General features: G+C 44.2%; 1 long non-coding RNA gene across 1 annotated transcript; it reads left to right on the top strand.

Moving 5' to 3' along the window:
* The first annotated feature begins 264 nt into the window (after positions 1-264).
* Positions 265-5,574, top strand: LOC127926792 (uncharacterized). The gene is made up of 3 exons (XR_008125093.1): positions 265-469; positions 730-793; positions 5,430-5,574. It is a non-coding gene; the product is annotated as an uncharacterized LOC127926792 (long non-coding RNA).
* Positions 5,575-12,260: the final 6,686 nt, after the last annotated feature.

Here is a 12,260-nt window from a genome sequence, read left to right as displayed (position 1 = left end):
GAAGCACGGTGGCTAGGAAAAACTCCCTAGAAAGGCCAAAACCTAGGAAGAAACCTAGAGAGGAACCAGGCTATGTGGGGTGGCCAGTCCTCTTCTGACTGTGTCGGGTGGAGATTATAACAGAACATGGCCAAGATGTTCAAATGTTCATAAATGACCAGCATGGTCGAATAATAACAAGGCAGAACAGTTGAAACTGGAGCAGCAGCACAGTCAGGTGGACCGGGGACAGCAAGGAGTCATCATGTCAGGTAGTCCTGGGGCACGGTCCTAGGGCTCAGGTCCTCCGAGAGAGAGAAAGAAAGAGAGAATTAGAGAGAGCATATGTGGGGTGGCCCGTCCTCTTCTGGCTGTGCCGGGTGGAGATTATAACATAACATGGCCAAGATGTTCAAATGTTCATAAATGACCAGCATGGTCGAATAATAGTAAGGCAGAACAGTTGAAACTGGAGCAGCAGCATGGCCAGGTGGACTGGGGACAGCAAGGAGTCATGGTCCTTCTGTAGCTCAGTTGGTAGAGCATGGCGCTTGTAACGCCAGGGTAGTGGGTTTGATCCCCGGGACCACCCATACGTAGAATGTATGCACACATGACTGTAAGTCGCTTTGGATAAAAGCGTCTGCTAAATGGCATATATTATTATTATATATTATCATCATGTCAGGTAGTCCTGGGGCATGGTCCTAGGGCTCAGGTCAGTTGAAACTGGAGCAGCAGCATGGCCAGGTGGACTGGGGACAGCAAGGAGTCATCATGTCAGGTAGTCCTGGGGCATGGTCCTAGGGCTCAGGTCCTCCGAGAGAGAGAGAAAGAAAGAAGGAGAGAATTAGAGAACGCACACTTAGATTCACGCAGGACACCGAATAGGACAGGAGAAGTACTCCAGATATAACAAACTGACCCTAGCCCCCCGACACAAACTACTGCAGCATAAATACTGGAGGCTGGGACAGGAGACACTGTGGCCCCACTGTATCCCCCTTTCCCTTTCCAACTCACTAGGTATCCCCCTTTCCCATTCCAACTGACTAGGTATCCATCCCCCTTTCCCTTTACAACTGACTAGGTATCCCCCTTCCCCTTTCCAACTGACTAGGTATCCCCCTTTCCCTTTCCAACTGACTAGGTATCCCCCTTCCCCTTTCCAACTGACTAGGTATCCCCCTTTCCCTTTCCCTTTACAACTGACTAGGTATCCCCCTTCCCCTTTACAACTGACTAGGTATCCCCCTCTCCCTTTACAACTGACTAGGTATCCCCCTTCCCCTTTACAACTGACTAGGTATCCCCCTTCCCCTTTACAACTGACTAGGTATCCCCTTCCCTTTACAACTGACTAGGTATCCCCCTTCTCCTTTCCAACTGACTAGGTATCCCCCTTTCCCTTTCCCTTTACAACTGACTAGGTATCCCCCTTCCCCTTTACAACTGACTAGGTATCCCCCTCCTTTACAACTGACTAGGTATCCCCCTTTCCCTTTACAACTGACTAGGTATCCCCCTTCCCCTTTACAACTGACTAGGTATCCCCCTTTCCCTGTACAACTGACTAGGTATCCCCCTCTCCCTTTACAACTGACTAGGTATCCCCCTTTCCCTTTACAACTGACTAGGTATCCCCTTCCCTTTACAACTGACGAGGTATCCCCTTTCCCTTTACAACTGACTAGGTATCCCCCTTCCCCTTTACAACTGACTAGGTATCCCCCTTCCCCTTTACAACTGACTAGGTATCCTCCTTTCCCCTTCCCCTTTACAACTGACTAGGTATCCCCCTTTCCCCTTCCCTTTACAACTGACTAGGTATCCCCCTTCCCCTTTACAACTGACTAGATATCCCCCTTTCCCTTTACAACTGACTAGGTATCCCCCTTTCCCCTTCCCCTTTACAACTGACTAGGTATCCCCCTTACCCTTTACAACTGACTAGATATCCCCCTTTCCCTTTACAACTGACTAGGTATCCCCCTTTCCCTTTACAACTGACTAGGTATCCCCCTTTCCCTTTACAACTGACTAGGTATCCCCCTTCCCCTTTACAACTGACGAGGTATCCCCCTTTCCCTTTACAACTGACTAGGTATCCCCCTTCCCCTTTACAACTGACTAGGTATCCCCCTTTCCCTGTACAACTGACTAGGTATCCCCCTCTCCCTTTACAACTGACTAGGTATCCCCCTTTCCCTTTACAACTGACTAGGTATCCCCCTTCCCCTTTACAACTGACGAGGTATCCCCCTTTCCCTTTACAACTGACTAGGTATCCCCCTTCCCCTTTACAACTGACTAGGTATCCCCCTTCCCCTTTACAACTGACTAGGTATCCTCCTTTCCCCTTCCCCTTTACAACTGACTAGGTATTCCCCTTCCCCTTTACAACTGACTTGGTATTCTCCTTCCCCTTTACAACTGACTTGGTATCCCCCTTTCCCTTTACAACTGACTAGGTATTCCCCTTCCCCTTTACAACTGACTAGGTATTCCCCTTCCACTTTACAACTGACTTGGTATTCTCCTTCCCCTTTACAACTGACTTGGTATCCCCCTTTCCCTTTACAACTGACTAGGTATCCCCCTCTCCCTTTACAACTGACTTGGTATCCCCCTTTCCCTTTACAACTGACTAGATATCCCCCTTTCCCATTCCAACTGACTAGGTATCCCCCTTCCAACTGACTTGGCATTCTCCTTCCCCTTTACAACTGACTAGGCACCCCCCTTTCCCTTTACAACTGACTAGGTATCCCCCTTTCCCTTTACAACTGACTTGGTATCCCCCTTTCCCTTTACAACTGACTAGGTATTCCCCTTCCCCTTTACAACTGACTAGGTATTCCCCTTCCCCTTTCCAACTGACAAGGTATCCCCCTTTCCCTTTCCAACTGACTAGGTATCCCCCTTCCCCTTTACAACTGACTAGGTATCCCCCTTTCCCTTTACAACTGACTAGGTATCCTCCTTCCCCTTTACAACTGACTAGGCATCCCCCTTTCCCTTTACAACTGACTAGGTATCCCCCTTTCCCTTTCCAACTGACTAGGTATCCCCCTTTCCCTTTCCAACTGACTAGGTATCCCTCTTTCCCATTCCAACTGACAAGGTATCCCCCTTTCCCTTTCCCTTTCCAACTGACTAGGTATCCCCCTTTCCCTTTCCAACTGACTAGGTATCCCCCTTTCCCATTCCAACTGGCAAGGTATCCCCCTTTCCCTTTCCCATTCCAACTGACAAGGTATCCCCCTTTCCCTTTCCCTTTCCAACTGACTAGGTACCCCCCTTTCCCATTCCAACTGACAAGGTATCCCCCTTTCCCTTTCCCTTTCCAACTGACCAGGTATCCCCCTTTCCCTTTAACTGACTAGGTATCCCCCTTTCCCTTTCCCTTTCCAACTGACTAGGTATCCCCCTTTCCCTTTCCCTTTCCAACTGACTAGGTATCCCCCTTTCCCATTCCAACTGACAAGGTATCCCCCTTTCCCTTTCCCTTTCCAACTGACTAGGTATCCCCTTCCCCTTCCCTTTCCAACTGACTAGGTATCCCCCTTTCCCTTTCCAAGTGACTAGGTATCCCCTTCCCCTTCCCTTTCCAACTGACTAGGTATCCCCCTTTCCCATTCCAACTGACTAGGTACGCCCTTTCCCTTTCCAACTGACTAGATATCCCCTTTTCCCTTTACAACTGACTAGGTATCCCCCTTTCCCTTTGCCTTTACAACTGACTAGGTATCCCCCTTTCACTTTCCCTTTACAACTGACTAGATATCCCCTTTTCCCTTTACAACTGACTAGGTATCCCCCTTTCCCTTTCCCTTTACAACTGACTAGGTATCCCCCTTTCCCTTTACAACTGACTAGGTATCCCCCTTTCCCTTTCCCTTTACAACTGACTAGGTATCCCCTTTCCCTTTACAACTGACTAGGTATCCCCTTTCCCTTTACAACTGACTAGGTATCCCCCTCTCCCTTTACAACTGACTAGGTATCCCCCTTTCCCTTTCCCTTTACAACTGACTAAGTATCCCCCTTTCCCTTTACAACTGACTAGGTATCCCCCTTTCCCTTTCCAACTGACTAGATATCCCCTTTTCCCTTTACAACTGACTAGGTATCCCCCTTTCCCTTTCCCTTTCCAACTGACTAGGTATCCCCCTTTCCCTTTACAACTGACTAGGTATCCCCCTTTCCCTTTCCAACTGACTAGATATCCCCTTTTCCCTTTACAACTGACTAGGTATCCCCCTTTCCCTTTCCCTTTCCAACTGACTAGGTATCCCCCTTTCCCATTCCAACTGACTAGGTATCCCCCTTTCCCTTTCCCTTTACAACTGACTAGGTATCCCCCTTTCCCTTTACAACTGACTAGGTATCCCCCTTTCCCTTTCCCTTTCCAACTGACTAGGTATCCCCCTTTCCCATTCCAACTGACTAGATATCCCCTTTTCCCTTTACAACTGACTAGGTATCCCCCTTTCCCTTTCCCTTTACAACTGACTAGGTATCCCCCTTTCCCTTTACAACTGACAAGGTATCCCCCTCTCCTTTCCAACTTACTAGGTATCCCCCTTTCCCCTTCCAACTGACTAGGTATCCCCTTCCCCTTCCCTTTCCAACTGACTAGGTATCAAATCAAATCAAATTTATTTATATAGCCCTTCGTACATCAGCTGATATCTCAAAGTGCTGTACTGAAACCCAGCCTAAAACCCCAAACAGCAAGCAATGCAGGTGTAGAAGCACGGTGGCTAGGAAAAACTCCCTAGAAAGGCCAAAACCTAGGAAGAAACCTAGAGAGGAACCAGGCTATGTGGGGTGGCCAGTCCTCTTCTGACTGTGTCGGGTGGAGATTATAACAGAACATGGCCAAGATGTTCAAATGTTCATAAATGACCAGCATGGTCGAATAATAACAAGGCAGAACAGTTGAAACTGGAGCAGCAGCACAGTCAGGTGGACCGGGGACAGCAAGGAGTCATCATGTCAGGTAGTCCTGGGGCACGGTCCTAGGGCTCAGGTCCTCCGAGAGAGAGAAAGAAAGAGAGAATTAGAGAGAGCATATGTGGGGTGGCCGTCCTCTTCTGGCTGTGCCGGGTGGAGATTATAACATAACATGGCCAAGATGTTCAAATGTTCATAAATGACCAGCATGGTCGAATAATAGTAAGGCAGAACAGTTGAAACTGGAGCAGCAGCATGGCCAGGTGGACTGGGGACAGCAAGGAGTCATGGTCCTTCTGTAGCTCAGTTGGTAGAGCATGGCGCTTGTAACGCCAGGGTAGTGGGTTTGATCCCCGGGACCACCCATACGTAGAATGTATGCACACATGACTGTAAGTCGCTTTGGATAAAAGCGTCTGCTAAATGGCATATATTATTATTATATATTATCATCATGTCAGGTAGTCCTGGGGCATGGTCCTAGGGCTCAGGTCAGTTGAAACTGGAGCAGCAGCATGGCCAGGTGGACTGGGGACAGCAAGGAGTCATCATGTCAGGTAGTCCTGGGGCATGGTCCTAGGGCTCAGGTCCTCCGAGAGAGAGAGAAAGAAAGAAGGAGAGAATTAGAGAACGCACACTTAGATTCACGCAGGACACCGAATAGGACAGGAGAAGTACTCCAGATATAACAAACTGACCCTAGCCCCGACACAAACTACTGCAGCATAAATACTGGAGGCTGGGACAGGAGACACTGTGGCCCCACTGTATCCCCTTTCCCTTTCCAACTCACTAGGTATCCCCCTTTCCCATTCCAACTGACTAGGTATCCATCCCCTTTCCCTTTACAACTGACTAGGTATCCCCTTCCCCTTTCCAACTGACTAGGTATCCCCCTTTCCCTTTCCAACTGACTAGGTATCCCCTTCCCTTTCCAACTGACTAGGTATCCCCCTTTCCCTTTCCCTTTACAACTGACTAGGTATCCCCCTTCCCCTTTACAACTGACTAGGTATCCCCCTCCCTTTACAACTGACTAGGTATCCCCCTTCCCCTTTACAACTGACTAGGTATCCCCCTTCCCCTTTACAACTGACTAGGTATCCCCCTTCCCCTTTACAACTGACTAGGTATCCCCCTTCCCCTTTCCAACTGACTAGGTATCCCCCTTTCCCTTTCCCTTTACAACTGACTAGGTATCCCCCTTCCCCTTTACAACTGACTAGGTATCCCCCTCTCCCTTTACAACTGACTAGGTATCCCCCTTCCCCTTTACAACTGACTAGGTATCCCCCTTCCCCTTTACAACTGACTAGGTATCCCCCTTCCCCTTTACAACTGACTAGGTATCCCCCTTCCCCTTTACAACTGACTAGGTATCCCCCTTCCCCTTTCTAACTGACTAGGTATCCCCCTTTCCCTTTCCAACTGACTAGATATCCCCCTTTCCTTTTCCAACTGGCTAGGTATCCCCCTTCCCCTTTACAACTGACTAGGTATCCCCCTTTCCCTTTACAACTGACTAGGTTTCCCCCTTCCCCTTTACAACTGACTAGGTATCCCCCTTCCCCTTTACAACTGACTAGGTATCCCCCTTTCCCCTTTCCCTTTGTAAAGGTGTGACAGGCTGGATCTCCACTCTTATGTAAAGGTGTGACAGGCTGGATCTCCACTCTTATGTAAAGGTGTGACAGGCTGGATCTCCACTCTTATGTAAAGGTGTGACAGGCTGGATCTCCACTCTTATGTAAAGGTGTGACAGGCTGGATCTCCACTCTTATGTAAAGGTGTGACAGGCTGGATCTCCACTCTTATGTAAAGGTGTGACAGGCTGGATCTCCACTCTTATGTAAAGGTGTGACAGGCTGGATCTCCACCCTTATGTAAAGGTGTGACAGGCTGGATCTCCACCCTTATGTAAAGGTGTGACAGGCTGGATCTCCACCCTTATGTAAAGGTGTGACAGGCTGGATCTCCACTCTTATGTAAAGGTGTGACAGGCTGGATCTCCACTCTTATGTAAAGGTGTGACAGGCTGGATCTCCACTCTTATGTAAAGGTGTGACAGGCTGGATCTCCACTCTTATGTAAAGGTGTGACAGGCTGGATCTCCACCCTTATGTAAAGGTGTGACAGGCTGGATCTCCACTCTTATGTAAGGGTGTGACAGGCTGGATCTCCACCCTTATGTATAGGTGTGACAGGCTGGATCTCCACTCTTATGTAAAGGTGTGACAGGCTGGATCTCCACTCTTATGTAAAGGTGTGACAGGCTGGATCTCCACCCTTATGTAAAGGTGTGACAGGCTGGATCTCCACTCTTATGTAAAGGTGTGACAGGCTGGATCTCCACTCTTATGTAAAGGTGTGACAGGCTGGATCTCCACCCTTATGTAAAGGTGTGACAGGCTGGATCTCCACCCTTATGTAAAGGTGTGACAGGCTGGATCTCCACCCTTATGTAAGGGTGTGACAGGCTGGATCTCCACTCTTATGTAAAGGTGTGACAGGCTGGATCTCCACTCTTATGTAAAGGTGTGACAGGCTGGATCTCCACCCTTATGTAAAGGTGTATATATATATATTATGGTAGACCAGCTAGATCTACAGTCTTGGTAAAATGAAATGGATGAACCATAGGCTGGCATGTTTCATTCACAGTCTCATTTGAGATGTTAGGAAGAGTTCATTATGTGGTCCTTCTGTAGCTCAGTTGGTAGAGCATGGCGCTTGTAACGCCAGGGTAGTGGGTTCGATTCCCGGGAACACCCATACGTAGAATGTATGCACACATGACTGGAAGTCGCTTTGGATAAAAGCGTCTGCTAAATGGCATATATTATTATTATTATATTATTATCAAATAAATGCCCAGCTTTAGAAAAATGCTCATTAAACATGTCAAGCAGTTTATTATTGTCAGTCACATCCATTTAATTTGAGGTCACATTCAACAGAAGACCAGAGGAGTTTGTGTTAGCATTCATAGGTTTAATGGTTTTCCATAATTTCGTTGGGTTATTGTGGTTAGCCTCTGTAACAGAAGCTAGATTTACATTTCCGTATTAACAAGATGCACTTATTTCTCAGTGCCCTGAATAACTGCCGAATATCAGCCTGAGAATGACCCTTTCTGGCTTTGGCCCATTCTGTACTTTGTTTATGGATCAAATCAGCCAATTCCCCTGTAAACCAGGGATTGTCTCTACCTTTCACCTGGTACTTTTTGAGAGGGGCGTGTTTGTCAGAGATAGCAGAAAACATAGAATGAAAATAGGTGAATGCCTCTTCGATGTCTGTAAAAAGTGCAATCCTTTCCCAGTTGCATAAAGTTCATGCAGGATTGTCTGCTCACAGAGCTGCGTAAATTTGACTTGAACCGAGAGGGAACTTTGGGGATTTTGGTGTCTCTAATACAAGAAACTGCACAATGATCACTTAAACCATTAACGAAAATACCAACAGGCGAGTATTTATGAGGATTGTTGGTTAAAATAACATCAATAAGTGTTGACTTAGATGTCTCTGGGATTGAGACTGTGACCACATTCATAATTGTAGGTTGTTAAAAGGTTCCTTTGTCTTCTTCAACTTCGTGTTGCATTTTGGGTTTGGCTACAGCTCAGGGTCACTTAGTCTAGTATGTTAATACTTAACTCACATGTTTTATAGCCTCGGGTCAAAAAATGGGCATTTACGCCTTTAGGGCAATTCTCTGGGCATAACTAGTGACGAGGCAAGGATTTTACTCAGATGTCATTTAGACAACTAACTTCACATTTCATCTTTACGAAAACATTCTCTTTGATCTGGACATTTCCAAACAAAGTACAATATGCAAACATCAGGCACATATTAGGAAAACTCTTAAAGTTCAAATGTTTTCGTTAAAACGTTGTCCTTTAACTTTTAATAACATAAGAAAAAATGACATAAATCTTCATATTCCATCTATCGTCATTACCACCATTGTGGCTGACAAAACCTATTGTCCCAAAGTCCATTTATTGCATGTTAATGTTCTGAGGCCAGTTCTCCATAGTGAGAGGACAAAGGAATTTTGTCTACTGCCTTAGATTTACAATGGGCATGAGGTGTCATAAAACCCCCGTCTCCAAACCTCTCCATCTCTTCCCCTCTGGTGGGTGTGAGAGATCTCTCCGTAGGATTGTGGTCCACGGTAACATGACCCGAGCAGGCCAGTCATGACACTGATTAAGGACAGATTTCTTAAGCCAGGTCTCGGGCAGTACTAAGACATCTGGGTCAGCAGTGTGAACCCAGACTTTTATCATGTCCAATTTCAGCATCAAACTCCTCACATTAATATGCATCATTCCCAACCCTGATCTAGTTTTAAAATAATTTGGAGTGGGAAGTTCATACATAGACAATTTTTGTTTGGGTGAATGTTTCCTGACATCAAAAGCAGAAGAAAAATAAAACACCTTCATTTGTGTCTTCCTAAAATCTCTCAGCACTTAGATGATTTAAAATAATCCAAACTACAGTCATCAGTCATTGTGGGTGTACTATTTTTAGATTTCAGTGCAGCATTTGATTTAGTGGATCATGAAATAATTGACTAAATTAATGCATTATGGTTTTAGCATTGAATTGGGTACAGTCATATCTAACTGACAGGAAACAGTCCACCTATATCAATGGTTCATTTTCTTCCCCTCGTGTGTTAAACTGTGGAATACCGCAGGGCAGCTGCCTTGGCCACTTCTTTATTTAATATATACCAACGACCTTCCCTATGCCTTGGTTGGAACTCAAGCTACTATATTTGCAGATGATACTACAATTTATGCAGCAAGACAATCGGGTCAACAGGTACAGTAAGCTTTACAAAGAGATTTGGAGAATATTAGAGAGTGGGTTTGCCAAAACAAACTTGTTTTAAACACCAAGAAAACCAAAGTTATGTTGGTCTGTTCCACTAGGAAAAAGCCAATGCAGCATGGGATACAATTAAGTATGGGGGAGTACAAATTTAAGAAGTGGCGGAAACCAAACTATTGGGAGTGCAGCTAGACAACTGCTTATCATGGTCATCTCAAATAACTAATCTATGTAAAAAAAATATATATATACAGAATGACAGACCAGCTACATCTACTGTCTCTATTAAATTATGACAGACCAGCTAGATCTACTGTCTCTATTATGTTATGACAGACCAGCTAGATCTACTGTCTCTATTATATTATGACAGACTAGCTAGACCTACTGTCACAACTATATTATGAAAGACCAACTAGATCTACTGTCTCTATTATATTATGACAGACCAGCTAGATCTACTGTCTCTATTATATTATGACAGACCAGCTAGATCTACTGTCTCTATTGTATTATGACAGACCAGCTAGATCTACTGTCTCTATTACATTATGACAGACCAGCTAGATCTACTGTCTCTATTATATTATGACAGACCAGCTAGATCTACTGTCTCTATTGTATTATGACAGACCAGCTAGATCTACTGTCTCTATTACATTATGACAGACCAGCTAGATCTATTGTCTCTATTATATTATGACAGACCAGCTATATTTATTGTCTCTATTATATTATGACAGACCAGCTATATCTACTGGACCTATTATAGTATGACAGACCAGCTAGATCTACTGGCTCTATTATATTATGACAGACCAGCTAGATCTACTGTTTCTATTATATTATCACATTACTGCTCGATCTATTGTCTCTATTATATTATGACAGACCAGCTAGATCTACTGTCTCTATTATATTATGACAGACCAGCTAGATCTACCGTCTCTATTATATTATGACAGACCAGCTAGATCTATTGTCTCTATTATATTATGACAGACCAGCTATATCTATTGTCTCTATTAAATTATGACAGACCAGCTAGATCTACTGTCTCTATTATATTATGACAGACCAGCTAGATCTACCATCTCTATTATATTATGACAGACCAGCTAGATCTACTGTCTCTATTATATTACGACAGACCAGCTAGAACTACTGTCTCTATTATATTATGACAGACCAGCTAGATCTATTGTCTCAATTAAATTATTACAGACCAGCTAGATCTACTGTCTCTATTATATTATGACAGACCAGCTAGATCTACCATCTCTATTATATTATGACAGACCAGCTAGATCTATTGTCTCTATTATATTATGACAGACCAGCTATATTTATTGTCTCTATTATATTATGACAGACCAGCTATATCTACTGGACCTATTATATTATGACAGCCCAGCTAGATCTTTTGACTCTATTACATTATGACAGACCAGCTAGATCTATTGTCTCTTTATATTATGACAGACCAGCTAGATCTACTGTCTCCATTATATTATGACAGACCAGCTAGATCTATTGTCTCTTTATATTATGACAGACCAGCTAGATCTGTCTTTATTATACTATGACAGACCAGCTAGATCTACTGTCTTTATTATACCATGACAGACCAGCTAGATCTACTGTCTCTATTATATTATGACAGACCAGCTAGATCTATTGTCTCTATTAAATTATGACAGACCAGCTAGATCTACTGTCTCTATTATATTATGACAGACCAGCTAGATCTACTGTCTCTATTATATTATGACAGACCATCTAGATCTACTGTCTCTATTATATTATGACAGACCAGCTAGATCTACCATCTCTATTATATTATGACAGACCAGCTAGATCTACTGTCTCTATTATATTATGACAGACCAGCTAGATCTACTGTCTCTATTATATTTTGACAGACCAGCTAGATCTACTGTCTCTATTATATTATGACAGACCAGCTAGATCTACTGTCTCTATTATATTATGACAGACCAGCTAGATCTACTGTCTCTGTTTCTCTAATATTACGACAGGCCAGCTAGATCTACTGTCTCTATTATATTATGACAGACCAGCTAGATCTACTGTCTCTATTATATTACGACAGACCAGCTAGATCTACCATCTCTATTATATTATGACAGACCAGCTAGATCTACTGTCTCTATTATATTATGACAGACCAGCTAGATCTACTGTCTTTATTATATTATGGCAGACCAGCTAGATCTACTGTCTCTATTATATTATGACAGACCAGCTAGATCTACTGTCTCTATTATATTATGACAGACCAGCTAGATCTACTGTCTCTATTATATTATGACAGACCAGCTAGATCTACTGTCTCTATTATATTATGACAGACCAGCTAGATCTACTGTCTCTATTATATTATGACAGACCAGCTAGATCTACCATCTCTATTATATTATGACAGACCAGCTAGATCTACTGTCTCTATTATA

This window comes from Oncorhynchus keta, unplaced genomic scaffold (genome assembly GCF_023373465.1).
Source record: "Oncorhynchus keta strain PuntledgeMale-10-30-2019 unplaced genomic scaffold, Oket_V2 Un_contig_8328_pilon_pilon, whole genome shotgun sequence".
Classification (NCBI taxonomy): Eukaryota; Metazoa; Chordata; class Actinopteri; order Salmoniformes; family Salmonidae; genus Oncorhynchus; species Oncorhynchus keta.
The sequence above is the reverse complement of the archived record's forward strand: the minus strand, read 5'-3'. Positions and strand labels throughout refer to the sequence as shown.